The sequence below is a fragment of the Maniola jurtina genome, chromosome 18 (genome assembly GCF_905333055.1).
Source record: "Maniola jurtina chromosome 18, ilManJurt1.1, whole genome shotgun sequence".
In the NCBI taxonomy this organism is placed as follows: Eukaryota; Metazoa; Arthropoda; class Insecta; order Lepidoptera; family Nymphalidae; genus Maniola; species Maniola jurtina.
The window spans coordinates 6,747,960-6,766,531 of NC_060046.1; the positions used below are offsets into that span (position 1 = coordinate 6,747,960).

Genomic DNA, 18,572 nt, shown 5'->3' on the forward strand with positions numbered 1-18,572 from the left:
CTAGCAATTCGGGACGGCCACCTTTTAACAAAATTTTTGAAATACTTTTCACATTATTTTTGTCTGATTTCATACTTTTAAGTTGGGTAGGACTGAGGCAGTGGAAAAGCTAGTGGAAAGGGTTATTTCATTTGAGTGGTTTTAATGGTTTTAATACTCTCTTAAAGTACCATCTTCCAGAAATACTTACCTCTACAAAACGTCACGCTTTCTGCAAAGTAATCTGTCACCTATAACTACTTGATGACAAGAACATACTTTAGATCATGAGTATTACATTTTGCATATCTGATACCGATAGAGAAGTATGTTGAGTGGTACTTCTCATAGTTAAACGACTAGGGAGATTCCACTTCGAAGTTAAACCGTACCCGTATTCGTACTTTGCCCTTGTTGAAATTTTTTCAAGTTTACAAGCAGTCGTATTGTCAATATAAGAGACCTTACTTACCTGAATGTATGTAATGTAATGTAATGTAATGTATAATGTACAGCGGTCATGAAAAACAACTTCCTAAAAATACCTCATTTTCTACAACAGCTCGGACGTCAATTACAGTTATTAAAAAAGTTGCTGATTTTATGAAACACAGGTCTCTAGGGCTACCGAGCAAAAAATGCGCTGTATGATTTCTCTGAGGTGGCAACGCAGTTTAATATTATGTTTTTAAAACTCTAACAAATTTTATATTTTTACCTAACCTAACCTTTAAATCATGTTTACACCAACTTCAGTATTTCCTCTCACGTACAATCTAAATACCTGAAAGACAAGAGTGATTAGGCATTTTGCGAGCATAAGGCATTTCCTGTTTATTAGGCATAATAAGTGTCGTCAAGCGCAAGCCTATCTCGGAGTAAAAAAAAGCTCTATGACCACTATAAGTGTGCGTACAGACGAGTGTCACTTTGTTGATGATAAGAATGACTGCTGCTGTCGTCGCGTGCCGGTAGCTGCCAATGAAGCGCATCGTGTCAGCCACCAATACGCAATAACGGCAGCAGGCAATAGCCCTATCTTCACGATTTGCCGCTCGTCTGTGATAACACTAATAATTTTTGTAATTTTTAGGTTTCCGTACCTCAAAAGGATAAAAGGAACCCTTATAGGATCACTTCGCTGTATGTGTGCCTGTCCGTCTGACGTATCTGTGAAAAAACCTTATAGGATACTTCCTGTTGACCTAGAATGATGAAATTTGGCAGGTAGCACAGGTCTAATATAACTATACCAAGAAGGGTATCAAATGAAAGGGCTTTACCTGTACATTCTAAAACGAATTTTTATTTATTTTTATGCATAAAAGTTTTCGATTTATCGTGCAAAATGTCGGAAAAAATACCCGAGTACGGAATCCTCGGTGCGCGAGTCTGGCTCGCATTTAGCCAAAAATAGTTTTATACTAATTACAAAGTGTATTCAATATAATTTTTTTTTAGGAACTTTTTTTTTTTTAATTAAAGAAAATATTGCAATAAAACTTAAAGCTAGCCTTATCTAATTACTATACAAATCATGCCCGCGAGGAATGGTGCCAAGAATACTGGCTGCATTTCCGCGTTGGACAGCCAGGCTGATCCGTTGCGCATTTATATTACATATAATATTTGTATGTAATATAAATCTGAGGGAATTGCTTTAATCATATTCTTAACGTTGTCTGGCTTCACACCGCAGGTGCGACATTGTCCTTAATAAGGAAAACAGGATTACATGAGATTCTTGTCACATGAATACGTGTCATGTTAAGATTTACGATGTTGTAACTGCCTGTGAGTTAAGCCGATAATCTTATATCCTAAGAATATTTTCGTACTTGCCGAAGTCTTTTTTAGGGTTCCGTATCTCAAAAGGAAAAACGGAACAATTATAGGATCACTTTGTTGTCTGTCTGTCCGTCTGTCGCGTCTGTCAAGAAAACCTATAGGGTACTTTGACAGGTAGGTAGGTCTTATATCATAACTAAAGGAAAAAATCCGAAACCCGTGAATTTGTAGTTACATCACAAAAATAAAATTAAAATGTGTTTCAATTTTTGAAGTAAGTACCAAGTAGAGTATCATACGAGTACGAAAGGGCTTTATCTGTACATTCTAAAACGAATTTTTATTTATATTTATGCGTGACAGTTTTTGATTTATCGTACAAAATGTCGGAAAAAATACCCGCGTACGGAACCTTCGGTACGCGAGTCTGACTCGCACTTGACCAGTTTTTTTTTTAAATTTGTAAAGATGAAGATCTTAGGTAGGTCTTGCATTGGTATGCCACACCCGTGCACTTCAACACCACGTACCTCCACTCTATACGGACTCTGCACAGTAGACAGTCGGTCATAAATATGTATTATGAAAAGGTGTTTGTTTAATAGGTTCGGAGGGTACGTTTATGGCATATATTTTATATCTATACATGAATATAAATGTGCTCAAAACTCATTTTATTACATTAGCATTTCTTACTAGAATAACTGTAAAAACTCTCAACTGAACATAAATGTGAAACGTCATCATAATCTTCAAATTGAAGTTTGGCGGTGAGTATGTAACAAGTGAAAATTAAAATTTTACAACACCCCGACAAGTGAAGGTTACAGTAACTAGAAAAGAGCTGATAACTTACAAACGGCTGAACCGATTTTCTTGGATTATAGCTAAGAACACTCTCGATATAGCCACCTTTCAAACAAAAAAAACTAAATTAAAATCAGTTCATTAGTTTAGGAGCTACGATGCCACAAACAGATACACAGATACACACGTCAAACTTATAACACCCCTCTTTTTGGGTCGGGGGTTAAAAAGTATTTCGATATTGGCCATTCTTTTTCAATTTAGAGTAGGTAACTGTCTCGGATCCACCTATCGCTTATATCATACATCTACTTGCTCTCATGTCTTCCAGGAGCTCTTTTTCGAGTTATCTCGACCTCCATGAATAATCTTGGGAAGTCATGTAAGTATTATATTTAAAGGTATTCGAAAAACGCAACCTTTCTCTGTACGAATGTAGTCATACGGCAACGCATTGGCAGTTCCTCTGGTACTGCAAATGTCCATGGGCGGTGGTAATCACTAAACATCAGGTGACCCACCTGCTAGTTTTCTCGCTATTTTTATTAAAAAAATTATTAGCTTTCAGATAGATGTTAAATCAAGTCGCAATAAAAGGCTAACAGAAACATTATGTCATTAACTTCCAAATTAGTGTTCTCGGGACTAATACATCTTTAATCGGAATGAAAGAAGGCTGGTCGGAAAAAACGTAGCCCAATTTTCCGGAAAGTGGAGCGGTGGCGGTTGACCGATTAATTATTCGTTTGTGAGAGTGAAGCCACTATCCTCGGGACAGCAGCACGCTACCGACATCGATTGCTGATAGCATGTTATATAACTTTCTAAGCTGTTTGCTCAGTAGACAAGACTTTTGTTGACATCTTACCTACGTGGCTATTATGATTCGTTGCAATAGTTTTATTTTCATACTAGCTGATGCCCGCAGCTTCGCCCGCGTGGATTGGTCAGATCCCCTGCAGCATCAGGATTGAGGAGTTGGACTCCAAATTTTTTATGAAACAATGTCGCAAAGTTTCTCTATCGATTAAAAAAAAAAATTAAGCAAATCGGTTCAGAAATCTCGGAGATTTCGGTGTACATAGGTAGAAAACACAACTCCCTTTTTGAAAGTCGGTTAAAAAAGTAGCCTATGTTACGCCCTGGTCAATCCTCAACTTGTCTGTGAAAATCCCGTCAAAATCGGTTCAGCCGTTCCGGAGATTAGCCTTTTCAGACAGACAGACAGACAGACAGACAGACAGACAGACAGACAGACAGACAGACAGACAGACAGACAGACAGACAGACAGACAGACAGACAGACAGACAGACAGACAGACAGACAGACAGACAGACAGACAAAAATTTAAAAAACGTGTTATTCAGTGTTGGTATCGTTCAAATAACCATATGAGCTTAATATGAGGTAGTTATTTCGAAATTACAGACAGACACTCCAATTTTATTTATTAAGTATAGATGTGAGAGTCGGTACTACTTACACGCTATCGCTATCGATTTCCGATAGCACGTTACGTAACTCTTTAAGCTGTTTGCACTCTATGCAAGACACTCATTGCTGTTATGATTTGTTGCAATAAGAAACAGTAAATAATCTGTAAGCGATAAATTAATCTTTATTTAATTTAATTTAACATAAGGACGGTGATAGCCTTCGGTTAGCCTCCTATTCCGGAATTCGATCCCGAATCCTCTAAGGTACCTCTAAGCATCGAATCCCGGACCTCTAACTCTCAGAGTAATATGCATTTTAAGCAATTAAATATCGGTGAAGGAAAATATCGTGAAGAAACTTGCATAAAAGTTCACCATAAGGTTCTTAAAGGTATGTGAAGTCTGCCAAACCGCACTTGGCCAGCGTGGTAGCTTGTGGTATAATAATTTAACCACTCTCCTTCGTAGAGGAGACCCGTTCTGAGTAGTGAATCGGTGATGGGTTGATATTGATGATGATAAATTAATAGAGAGATGAATCGCTCCTAGGGTTTTGGATATACCTATTAAGATACTAGCTGATGCCCACGACTTCGTCCGCGTGGATTTAGGTTTTTCGATATCCCGTTGGAACTCTTTGATTTTCCGGGATAAAAAGTAGCCTATGTGCTAATCCAAGATATTACCTATCTCCATTCCAAATTTCAGCCAAATCCGTCCATTAGTTTTTGCGTGAAGGAGTAACAAACATACACACACACGTACACACAAACTTTCGCCTTTATAATATTAGTGTGATTTTAAGAACAGCAAAGTTTAAGCCATAAATTGATAAAATATTAACATTGCTTCCTTGTTTACTTTACTTAAAGAGTGTTGCTAAGTATTTGCAAGCTTTTAAAAATATATGAGCGCTATAAACTAAGTAAAGTATGCAGTTGGTCATGAAAGTATAATGTTAAAGATTAGCTTTACAGTTGAAGTGCAGTAAATACATGAAATTGCATTATTTATGCATTTTACAGTATGTGGCGTGACAAAGCTACACGGAATTAATAAAGAATAAGAATTAATTGAAATAAAGGGCGAATAAGGACATTTTTTACAATGCACGCGAGGAAATAACCGTTATATAATTAATATTGCTTTGTTTTTGTAATATAACTAATACTTTTATTAATTGACAAGTGTAAATTAAAAATTTATAACACCCCGACAAGTGAAGGTTACAGGAACTAGAAAAGAGCTGATAACTTTCAAACGGCTGAACCGATTTTCTTGGATTATAGCTAAGAACACTCTCGATCAAACCAACATTCAAACAAAAAAAACTAAATTAAAATCGGTTCGTTAGTTTAGGAGCTACGATGCCACGGACAGATACACAGATACACACGTCAAACTTATAACACCCCTCTTTTTGGGTCGGGGGTTAAAAAACGGGATTATAATAACATGTCTAGGTAAATAGGTAAAGCACGAGACATAGATAACATCACAATCAAAAGGGGTTCCATTCTTTTCTGACTCGAAGCTATTAACGGCTTATAAAGTTCTAACCTAAATAAATCCCGAAGAAGATTATACTATTTTATTATGTTCCAAATAATGTTATCATGATTGTGCTGACCTATAAAACATAGTGACCCATTTAGTGAGTACCTCATAAAAGGATCAGGGAACCATGTTTTTGGTTTTAATGGGATTAGCCTCTAAATTAAATTTAATCAAGGACACCCACATCATTTGTAATTTAGGTAAGTTCTCACGGTAATATTATGTATAATATTACCGTGGTTCTGGGCTAGTATAAATTAGATGACAGTTTGTGTTAGGATTTTGAGAAATTAGTTTTGTTAACATTCTGTATTATTATGATTATATTATGGCATGGCCTATAAAAATATCAAGTTAGAGGAAAATATAACTTTTGATTGTGCGCAAACTTTTTGACAGAATTGTCCAACTTTAATAAAAATAGCTGAAAAGAAAATTGCATTCGACGAAATGCTAAATGTCTGAACTTTTACGATAAGAAGATTCCGTTGTATGTCTCTACCGTATTTAAATTTTTTACATAAATAATACTTAGTTAGATATCATCAGTAAAAATACATAGCAGCCATACTAATAATATTTATTATTATAAATGCGAAAGAATGTCTGTCTGTCTCTCTATCTGTTAGCTTTTCACGGTTCATCCGCTTAACCAATTTTGAGGAAAGTTGCAGGAATACGCAGTATCCCGAGGATGGACATAGGATACCTACTTTTATCTTCTCCTCCTCGATCCTATGGGATAAAAAAAATTAAACGGCATTCAGTAGGTAACTATTATTATAATATTAACTAACATAAAACTATTATATTTTGTGAATAGCATTCATCTTAAGTCGACTTCTTGTTAAACGAGCTGCAAAAACCAAGCAATTAATGCATTCCATTTTGTTTACATCTTGCTTCTGAATGGCCGAGTTGCTATGAGAAATTAGCCCTTTCTCCGCTAGGCGGATAATGAGCCTTATTCTCAAGACAAAAAGTCTACTTTTGAATGAAAGGGAGTTGTTTCATTAATTCATTCCGTCCCAACTTCGTTTCAGCTAAATGTTTCACTTGGGCAGAGGTTTGAGTAATAAAACGAATGTTTCCTGTATCCGGATGTCGATAGATGCGAGTCGCAAAATATTTGATGCAACCTAGGGATATTTTAAGTTTAGGTATGTCATGCGAAATGTACCTACAATAATCATTTCCAAGACTTTTACAATAACATAAATAGTTTTTAGTATATTAGTGATTAATGAGCCTACTACACCACACGTAGGATCATTGTTACTAATGAAATCACAAATTATGATCGATAACTTGATTAGGTATGGATTAATAAAATATAATATACTAGAGGATGCCCGCGACTTCATCTGCGTGGATTTAGGTTTTTAAAGATCCCGTGGGAACTGTTTGATTTTCCGGGATAAAAAGTTGCCTATGTCAATTACAGGGACGCAAGCTACCTCGGTATCAAATTACATACAAATTGGTTAAGCGGGTGAGTCTTTAGGAATCCCGTGGGAATTCTTTGATTTTCCGGGATAAAAATTAGCCTATGTCCGTCCCAAGAATATAAGCTAACGCTGTACCAAATTTCGTCAGAATCGGTTAAACTGTTGGGCCGTGAAAAGGTAGCAGACAGACAGACAGACACACTTTCGTATTTATAATATTAGTATGGATTAGGAAATTGTATTTAGTAGTAGTAATGCTTTAGGTTACTTACATTTTGACGATGTTTAAATTAAAATGAATAAGGGTTCAGCATATTTTGTCTAAGTTCAAATGAAAAATATTTTTTTGTATTTTATTCTGGATGGATAATGATAACTTTTGTGCGATAAAATGAATACTTTCCTGTATCCGGAAGTTGGGAGCTGCGTGCCGTGAAATATTCGATGCAGCCACGTTGATTTCATTGTATTCGTGTTGTGGTATTTGTACTCTTCCTCACGTTGAATTAAATTCGTTTTCAACGGTTTCAATAGAAAGCTTTAGCGGTATAGCGTTTTATTTATCCATGAAACGGTTTTATTGAATTTCAAGTGGTTTTCAGTTTTATGGTGGTTTTAATAGCGTGAGAAATACGCTGGATTTCTTTTATTAACAAGTGTGAATAAAATTTATAACACCCCCGACAAGTGAAGGTTACAAACTAGAAAAGAGCTGATAACTTTCAAACGGCTGAACCGATTTTATTGGATTATAGCTGAGAACACTCTCGATCAAGCCACCTTTCAAACAAAAAAAAAACTAAATTAAAATCGGTTCATTAGTTTAGGAGCTACGATGCCACAGACAGATACACAGACACACAGATACATAGATACACACGTCAAACTTATAACACCCCTTTTTTGGATCGGGGGTTAAAAAGTCAAAGTGCGCTCTAAAGATCTCGGCCTCAGACTGAGTTTTTTTATGAGGCTCTGACAATATTTTTCTCATAACATTTTATTCCACGCTGAACCTTGAGCAAGAATATTGACGACTCTAACGGCAACAAAAGTCGCGCCCGACACAATCAGACTTGTACCCATAGACGGTTGTATTTTTGGAACTTTAGAACTTTTGGAATGGGAATCCAAAAGTATGACAACTTGGAAATGTGCCCAAATAAAATACACTTGGAAATCTGGCTTGAAATATGTCGTTTGAAGTTACTGTGATACTTAAAGAACAGTTAGCTCTTGTACATTAGCTTAGCTAGAAGTTCTAATATAGCTTGAAATAAAAAAATCTTTATTTATTTCATCTAGGAAAATTTTATGCTCCGTCCTTAGCTCTATCTCCTTTTAAGAAAGCAGATTCTATTGAGAAGAGCCGGTAGGAAACTCAGATTTTCTTCCGTATATGATAGTGTATTCGCTTGCAATTTTTAATTAATGGATTTCGATGTGATTTTCGCAATCATCAAGAACATTTCGCTAGAACAGTTTATATGAATAACAGTTAACCACTAATAGTAAAAGGTTATAAAAGAGATTCTTTCTGACTTTTAAATAAATCAATGAAATAGTAATAAAAATCGTTGAATTAAGTTTATTTATAAAATATGTGCCACGTGCTCTCATTTAAAATTCTACAAAACATTTTCAAATCCGTGAAATATAGGAGTCTTTAAATATTCCAGACTAAAAGCCCCCAGAATAACCGAAACCGGATACCCGGCTTTTATCCATCTATTAGCGTTCCAATTTTGGATTAAAATTTATATAGGGTGTTGGTTTCAATAACATGTACGTTTCTTTATATAATTATGTCATTGTTAGCGAGCCTCTTGTTATTAATTCATAAAATTATACTTATTACATTAATTCTAAGATGAATTTCATAAAACAGAACTCATTGTTCAACTAAACATGATTGCTGATTTTCATTAGTCAACTTAGGCTGCACCTTCACATAAGTGTTATGAATTACACATTAATTAATGTCAGCATCGATCACGATCAATGATCTACTTTTTGATCGTATAATTAATCATGTGATGATTCTGCTCTATTTTAATAAAGAGAAACAGTTAGACAAGCACTGCCTTTAATATAACACTGCCAATATTATAGATGCGAAAGTGTGTCAGTCTTTCAGTCTGTCTGCTAGTATTTTAAGGCAAGGGAAACTCTATCAGATAACACCTAGCCGGAGGGGAAGGACGTAACTTACCTTTGGTCCCGGGAAATCAAAAAGTTCCCCTGGGATTTTTAAAAACTACCTTACACCTATCTAATGAATTCAATATTGGGGATCCATCTACTTGGTAGGTATATAGTTATAGATTGCATTTTGGAGAAGTACATGGATGGAGAAGACTTCTTTTTATCCCGGAAATTCAAAAAGTTCCCACGGGGGGTTTTTAACTTTAATCCATTGCGGACAAAGTTGCACCATCATATAGTCTGATAATATGACTGCTCTTACCTTGATAGTCTGCTTTTAATAATTCTAATCCAGATTTGACAACTTGCCAGATATGGAGTGAATGCAAAGTTAATGTTATCTAAAGTATCTAAACTCTTCAGTTTTCTAAGAGTAATCAAGTTGCTTGTTAGTTCTATTTAATTATTATCTATGCACAAGGTTGCGCAGTCATCTAAAAATATGGTGAAATAAACATATTTTGTATTCTGCTAGCTATAATCCATGGCTTCACTCCAGTGGGGATTTTGAAAAAATCTGGCCTTATTACTTGTTGTATTTTATAAATGGAACATCTATTAAAATTTCAGCTTCTAGGTCCAAGGGTTTGGGCTACGATGAGTCAGGACGTTTCTTTTTCCATATTTCGCCATATCCTTCTTTTATCATTCTTTTATCGCCATACTAACTAGGTAATACTAAACTTCAGAAGATCTTCCGGCATATCTTCACAACTTTTCTCACGTTAGAATGTTTGAAGTTATGTCCACCCTAGTATCTTCTCGATATTTAAATCTAAATTATCAATTTTTCAACAATTAAAAAAAATGTATTTGCATGTTTTTAACGTCAATAGCTGTTGTATTATACTAATACTACAGGATGCCCGCGACTTTGTCCGCGTGGATTTAGGTTTTTAAAGATCCCGTGGGAACTGTTTGATTTTCCGGGATAAAAATGATAAAAATGTCATGTTGCCTATCTCCGTCCTCAGGATATAAGCTAACCCTGTACCAAATTTCGTCAGAATCGGTTAAACTGTTGAGCTGTGAAAAGGTAGCAGACAGACAGACAGACACACTTTCGCATTTATAATATTAATATGGATACAACTGAAGTTATAAAATCATAATTACATGAAAAACAAGCACAGTTACGTTGATCGCTAAAATCAGTTTATTCCAAATAAGTTATGTTAAAATTATTTTAAACAATAACTTTCATATTCAATACCAAAAGCCGATAGCTGTATGTCAAAAGCAAACAAAGTTCAATTTAGAGCTGTGGACTTTATGTCACTAACGTTAGTGTTTTCCAGAAAAATAACATGCATCACTGAATTTATGCATTCGCTGAAAGTTGCTCTATTGGTCGGATTTATATTGCCTATATCTGTTGTTGAATATCATAATCATACAAGTCTTTATATTTTCAACCGTTTATTTATCAAAATAACTTTAGGTATATATGTTATATGATATGATGTAGGTATTTAAGTTGACGCTTCAGAATATTTATGTAAATGTTTGAAGTAGGTACCAGTTGTGGATCAAGCGTAGTTCGCATTGATTTTGGCCTATTTCAGTGCAGTTAAATGAATTGAATGAAGTATTTTCTTGATACTCCATAGTACATATTAGTTGTAATTTTATTATGCTTTAAAATAAAAAATGTTGAATTATAAATAACTACTTACCTGTACTGTCTCAAAATCATAACATATTGTAATAATGTATAACGAATAAACATAAAAATAATACTTAACAACAATTCAAACAATATGAAACAGAATAATTTAGAAGGTATTAAAACTGTTTCAAACGTTTTAAATGTCAGCACTTTAGGATCCAAAATAATCCGAGGACTTTGTATTGGGCGACGTATAAAAAGCTTTAGCTACACATTCCAGATTTGAGGACAAAATTCAGTTGGGCGGTTTGGCACCGCCGCGCCGACCACTGCCGGAATTTATCCTGAAAATGAGGAAGTCCGTGTTCCGAGTTTTTTGCGGAGTAGGCTGTTGGCACGCCACAATAAGGCCTGTCAACAATTCCCTTTTAAATATCCGCTATAAAACGAGAACTGAGGCTTAGATCTGGCATATTTAAATCTGAAAAGCGATTTTTGGATGGGAGTTTGAATGGAAGGAGAATTTTATCTCTTATTTTTCGTTCTACTGGCACTATTCTAAATATGTTTTAGTGGAGCGCATAAAAAATACTGGTTCTGGTTTAAGACATTTACTGTTCCACAAAGGAAATTCCACTTAAATGAAACTTACAGGCTATGTTATAAAACTAGTAAGTATATAATTGTATCTTAGAGCGCACAATAAATACATGTATTATAATATACATATATAATAAATTAAAATAGGTTAAAATAGCTTATTTAAATTTCTAATCTCTAATACACATTTTCATATACCTATTATAACACTAGTGGGTGGATTTATACTTTAAAACATAAAGTAGGTACCATCGCAACAAAATAATACGAACGCGCGAGGTTTATACAGTTGTCATTAAATCTATCTTATGTCTTCTTATGTATCTTAGATCTTAGTTCTTACTTTTTATACTTGAAGGAATAAAAAAGTTGTTGTTGTAATAACTGATATACAAATCTACAGGGTGCTATATGTTATCTAGTCCACTTTAATATATGTATATAGTACAAAATAGAGACCAGCATGGAAACATATCTCCCAGTTTAATTTCCACATAAATTAGTTTCGTCACGCGGGTTGGAAAATGAATGCCTATCGGGATTGCTGTTATAAAATCAATTACAACTTCGATATTACCTTTCCAGGATTAAACGATGCAACATTTTTTAATACTTTTTTGTAAACAATGTTATAAAAAATTCACTGATATAAAAATGCCACAGCAGTAATAGCTTGAAATGTTTCAAAAAATACCTACTCATTTCAACGCTTGTAACTATTAGTTTTTCTAAGAAAATTATTACGTTTATATCGTCGGTCGTATACACTCCTAGCATTTACCGTTGGAGGGGAAATAGGAATATTGGTCGGGTTAAAATGGGGTATATTCTTTAAAAAAATACACACTAATAATATAATATGTATACTTTTTGTCATATATTTGTCATATATTTTTTATCTATTTACAATATAAGTCATGTTGAAGCAGTATGCACATTTATACAAGACAAGCGTCATGTTTTCAACTGAAAGATGTATGTTTGCACCCGTTCATTGTTTTATTCATTTAAAAACAAGGAAATACGGCTTTTTGTGCAGCTAAAAGCAAACTGGAACATAGCTATTGTCATTTTAAATCAAACCAACCAACATTTAAAATGAAGCAGTGATAATTCAAACAAAACTTAATGATTCCCCGCAGCGGGAAATGGGGAGCTGGTGAGAGGCTTTGGTCGTGGCAAGTTACCATTTCACTGGCAATATCGTGTCACCAAGCGATTAGCCCTTCTGGTACGATCCCGCGTAGAAACTGATTAGGTAAGCCTACTGTATCGTCACTTACATAAAATGAGATTGCAATCAGAGACTAACTTGGAGTAGAATAAAAAACCGGCCAAGTGCGAGTCAGACTCGCGCACTGAAGGTTCCGTAGGTATTCGGGTATTTTTTCCAACATTTTGCATGATAAATCAAAAATTATTACAGATAAAAATAAATAAAAATCTGTTTTAGAATGTACAGGTAAAGCCCTTTCATATTATGATATCCCACTTGGTATAGTTATCTTATTTTGAAAATCGAAACACATTTTAATTTTTTTTAAATGATGTAACGACAAATTCGCGGTTTTCAGATTTGTTTTTGTACTTGTACTATAAGACCTACCTATCTGCCAAATTTCATTATTCTAGGTCAACGGGAAGTACCCTATTGGTTTTCTTGACAGACACGACGGACGGACAGACAGACAGACAGACAGATAACAAAGTGGTCCTATAAGGGTTCCGTTTTTCCTTTTGAGATAGAGAAACCTAAAAATCACTAATTTAGTTACAGTAAGGGATATGCTAAGGGAATCTTAAATTCATAATTTGAAATGGTAGTTATTTTAATTTTTATTTCTAAAGGGGCATTCAAAATGGGACAACGATAATAATTTGGAACAAAGACTTAATAATTCTTGTACAGCTAAATGCTATTGTGACAAAGGGATTGAATACAATGCGTGCTCTATCGCGCAATCAAGCCCTGAGCAATGAGACAACTCTAATAATAATAGCCTATTATCTACTAAATCTACCTATTCCGATAGCGAATCTTGCATCATCACAAAATTGAAAATAGTACTGAAAGTTTTTAATACTTTTTGAAACTTAACTATGTATATTTCTAGGCAAAAACATTATAAATCTACAGATAGACAAATTGTATTTTAAAGATTAAAAATGAATTCGTACGCTCGCTTCACACACACGTAGCGACAGGAATATAACATAAATATTGGCTTGCGATAAACGCACATTTTGACATCTTCGAGTGTATTTAAAAAATTATAACACCCACGACAAGTGAAGGTTACAGTAACTAGAAAAGACCTGATAACTTTCAAACGGCTGAACCGATTTTCTTGGATTATAACTAAGAACACTCTCTATCAAGCCACCTTTCAAACAAAAAAAAACTAAATTAAAATCGGCTCATTAGTTTAGGAGCTACGATGCCACAGACAGATACACAAATACACACGTCAAACTTATAACACTCCTCTTTTTGGGTCGGGGGTTAAAAATGGAGGTCTGTTACCAGGGTTGATCTCTGCGATCCTATAAAGATATATTTGATTTTCCTGGATAGAGCACCATCTAGAAATTTAATAATAATACTTTTTTAGTTATATGTAAAAGTAATGATTCTACTATGAAATCATTTGTGGTATTCATAAATGCGAGACCGATAATATAATATATACGACAATGCGTAGCCACACGCTACGTTGTGCGTAGATATGCTACGTAAGAGGCTACGTAGCTGTAGGAAGTTATTAACAGGTTACAATTTTATAAATCTGAATTTTCGTAAAGAATTATTCCGACCTTACCTGAGTGTGAAACCTAACAAGATAATTCTGTAGCAGATTCATAGTAAGATACTTTGAGTCACTCTTTTCAGTGGTGTGGCGTGTTCTATTGTTTGAGGTAAAGCTTTCAGTATATTTTATATAGTAAATTTAAAAAAAAATTATCAACAAATCAAACACTGACAAACTGATTGGCAACTCTAGCTTTTCATAATCAGGTAAGATACTGTATTTACTGTAGGTTCTTCTTATATTATCGAAATATATTATTTTCTCCTCGAAGTTTTCCTTTATGCTAATGTGTTGACCACGGACAGCAACAGGCTTCGCTAATCGTCGGTTAATTTTAATTAAACATATTTTGCTTAAAAACTTATTCAATTATTATTAGTATATCTGTGTATCTATCTGTGGCATCGTAACTCCTAAACTAATGAACCGATTTTAAATAAAGTCTTTTTGTTTGAAAGGTGGCTTGATCGTGAGTGTTCTTAGCTATAATCCAAGAAAATCAGTTCAGCCGTTTGAAAGTTATCAGCTCTTTTCTAGTTACTGTAACCTTCACTTGTCGGGGGTGTCATAAATTTTTAATTTATACTTGTCAATTTTTTTTTATTGTGTATTCGAACCATATTTTCTTCTAATTAAAATATTGCGGAACGTTGCTAAAGGAATTGAGGTTCCCTTATTTCATTAACATCAATTAAGTGCTTATGAATATGTACATCAACCGAAATTGTCATTCTGAGAATACTTTCAATCAAATCAAACGGAGGGAAAAGGGATTTTATGAGTTCTTTGAAATCATTAATACTTTTCATACAATGGTTACGAGGTTTTCAAACGCGCCATGATCAATGAATGATTTACTTTGAAATACTTATTTTTTTTAAAATCAAATATGGCCACAATATACAGATATTGCAAATATTCATGTAAAAACGAAAAACTTTTTTTTTCTCTCTCGTCTGGCTTTACAAAGATTAGCCAATGTCAAGTTTGTAGTTTTTTGTAACAAGTTAGTTAAACTATACAAATATGGACCCTGTCTGGACAGTAGCAATGGCTGCTAGACAGTTTACAAGCTCAGGTAATAATAATAGCCAATGTGTACCCAAACCCAACAGCTCGAAACTACCGTATGACGTCATAATAGTAGACGTTTATGCGTTTCGTTACAAAAGTCAATTTATCACGTCGATATGAAACACGCACAGGTCATGTGTGAGTGAAGAACTTAATAATACACATGTGAAGTAGGGGGTCCTCGTAAACATTACTAAAACCATACAGTACTTCCAGTAAAAATTATACAGCTTATGAATTAAAAATTTGATGACGACCTTTGCCATTTTTAACCCCCGACCCAAAAAGAGGGTTGTTACAAGTTTGACGTGTGTATCTGTGTATCTGTCTTTGCATCGTAGCTCTTAAGCTAAGGAACCGATTTTAATTTTGTTTTTTGTTTGAAGTAGCTATAATCCAAGAAAATGAGTTCAGCCGTTTGAAAGTTATCAGCTCTTTTCTAGTTACTGTAACCTGTCCTTGTCGGAGTGGTTATAAATTTTTAATTTACACTTGTACAACCATCGAAAACTCTGTAATAAAAATCCGCTTTATAGGATACAATATGACTTTTCATCACAGATTTTACATTTTATCCTGGCCTTGTGTTATGGAAAAGCTCAAGAAAACTATAGTTATGGCTATGTGACAACTCGTACCAGAGGTACTGAAGAAATGAAAAATCTTTAATTGACACTGTAGACAGCACGTGGCTTCGCTTCCTTGAGCTTGAGAATTCCGAAAATATCTCCCCTTCTTACCCATTTTGGCTTGTCTACATTATGAAGGGAAAGTCTGTGCAAAAATTTAGCTTTCTTGAAGTCCAAGGATTTGGGTTAGGCGTTGATGAGTCGACTCACTCACTGACTGAACTATGCATTTTTATTGTATGAGATTTGTAAACTTTTACAGTTTTCAAAAGTCATAAAATATTTTTCCGGTTAAGAACTTATATTTATGACTACATCATATGTATTATGTAATGCTGATTTTAAAGACTGTAGAGCTGAAATGATTTTCTGTTTTAATATAGTGTGCTATTTTAATACCTTTTGTTTCTCTTTTGTTATGTTGTTTTATGTTAAAGTATTTATTTCTCCGTTTATAATACCAAAACATCAATCCGAGCGTAACAGTTCAGTCTGGCAAAACGATGTAAAGGTCAATACTTTACTATATGAAACAAATATTAATATGATAATATTAAGACAATAATTGTCATAATATTATTTGAATAGGATAATATTATGACAATCATTGTCATAATATTATCCTATTCAAATGTTGAAACGTATGGTTCATGCCTCCTGCTAATTTTATTCATAATTTCAGAATATTAATACATTTATGAGCAAAGTTAGCGAATGGTGTCAAGATAACAAGAACTGAAAACACTGAGTGTATCTTTTTGAGTGAATAATCACTTCCGATGAGATTTGTTACATGAAATAATATCACATTTTTATTGATTCTATAAAGGCCTGTTCTATTGATTTGGAATACCAAACAATGCTCAACGCTGTGTACATACACTTTTATGATTAAGCTTCATAACTGAAATGAGCTGCTTAAGATAAATTTTTCGTACCATTGCGAAATTTAAATCCACAGAAATATGGATTGTTGTTATAACCATGCTCCAGTACTCTCTGTTATCTCGTTATGTGCAAAGCATCTAATAATAACATTTTCATCATCTTGTAAAACACGAGTCGGCTTCCGCAAAGGAGCTATTGTACAAAAAAGGGCTTTGAGGGTCGAAAGATATAATAAAAATAACTTTTTATAAGAAATACGATCACGAGCTATTCGAAAGTGAATTGAGGCGTAATCTTCCAAGCCTGAATACGGAAATGAATGTATTTCCCGCCTTTCTGTCCTTGAACGCCTACCGCATAGACATTATTACATGAAATAAAATTCGTAATAATATTCGCACCTTCCTGCTAAGTTTAGGTATTCGGAGATCAAATGTGACAAGTGTAAATTAAAGATTTATAACACCCCCGACAAGTGAAGGTTACAGTAACTAGAAAAGAGCTTTCAAACGGCTGAACCGATTTTCTTGGGTTATAGCTAAGAACACTCTCGATCAAGTCACCTTTAAACAAAAAAAAACTTAATTAATATCGGTTCATTAGTTTAGGAGCTACGATGCCACAGACAGATACACAGATACACACGTCAAACTTATAACACCCTTCTTTTTGGGTCGGGGGTTAAAAATACACTTTTATACGGGTCGGTTTGTTACTGTGACTGTATTATGTAGACTAAATTGGCGCATCTGGTTTCATCATGTTTGGCTGTTAATAAATATGCTTCCGACTTTAATTTACTTATTATTTTATTATGCCAACCAATGTTGTGCCATGTGCCAACCTTTAAGAAGTAGACGTAATCCGACTGGTTGTAAAGACACGTAGGTGACCCTAATTCGTTTCTCCACATGAATAGTTCTATTGTATTAAACTACATCCGACGACTTCTATTCCACTATTCCAAAGTATTATAGTAGGCCGCAAAAGCCTATGAATAAAGGATTAAAAAAATCGATTTTGCTAACATACGATCAGATATAGGTATTTCTCCGCCTGTCAGAATATCGTGGGATATCTTCATTTTTAGGAAACTTGTTATAATTTAACACCCCTTCCACCATCTAAGACTGCATTAATTACCACTAAGTGAGATAGCGTCCACGGCTTGCATGTATGGTAGGGCAAAAAACTTTAGCACCACTACGCTACACTCAGAAGGCAACTTCTATACAAATCCTTCACAAAAGCGATTCAGAGTTTATATAGGAGGTTTTTCATACTTTTTAATTCTCATTTTTATACTTATTATTATTAGCGAAAAATTAAACAAGAATACAGAAAATAGAAGTCCTTGAACTCTACCAAGTCTAAATGTACAAGGAAACTATCCCATCTATACGAATTTATATACATTATACAAAGTCGTGGACATGCGTATTGGCCGCTTATGGAGACTGAAGCAGGAATCTTCTTCACCATAACAAAAGGAATAAGGAAAATAGGACTCTAAGTGGGGGGAAATAGATTTGAATGTTAATGCGGCGGGCAGTCGAGCAAGCGCTCTATGCTGGGCGGAGGCATCGAATTGAGGGTGATTCAGTAAGGTTCGCGCCGCGCGAGGGGTAGTGTTGCGTTTTGCACCCCGCTCTGTACATAGACTCTGAGTAAAACCCTTCGAAATGTCACTATATAACCCAACGAAGCACCCTCAGCGCCAAATGACATGTTTACAATAGCC

At 34.5% G+C, this 18,572-nt stretch overlaps 1 protein-coding gene across 7 annotated transcripts in view; it reads left to right on the forward strand.

Annotated features, from left to right (window-relative positions):
- LOC123874584 (small conductance calcium-activated potassium channel protein) overlaps nucleotides 1–18,572 on the forward strand; it is a 283,228-nt gene that overhangs the window by 163,981 nt on the left and 100,675 nt on the right. The gene's annotated exons all lie outside the window — the stretch shown is intronic.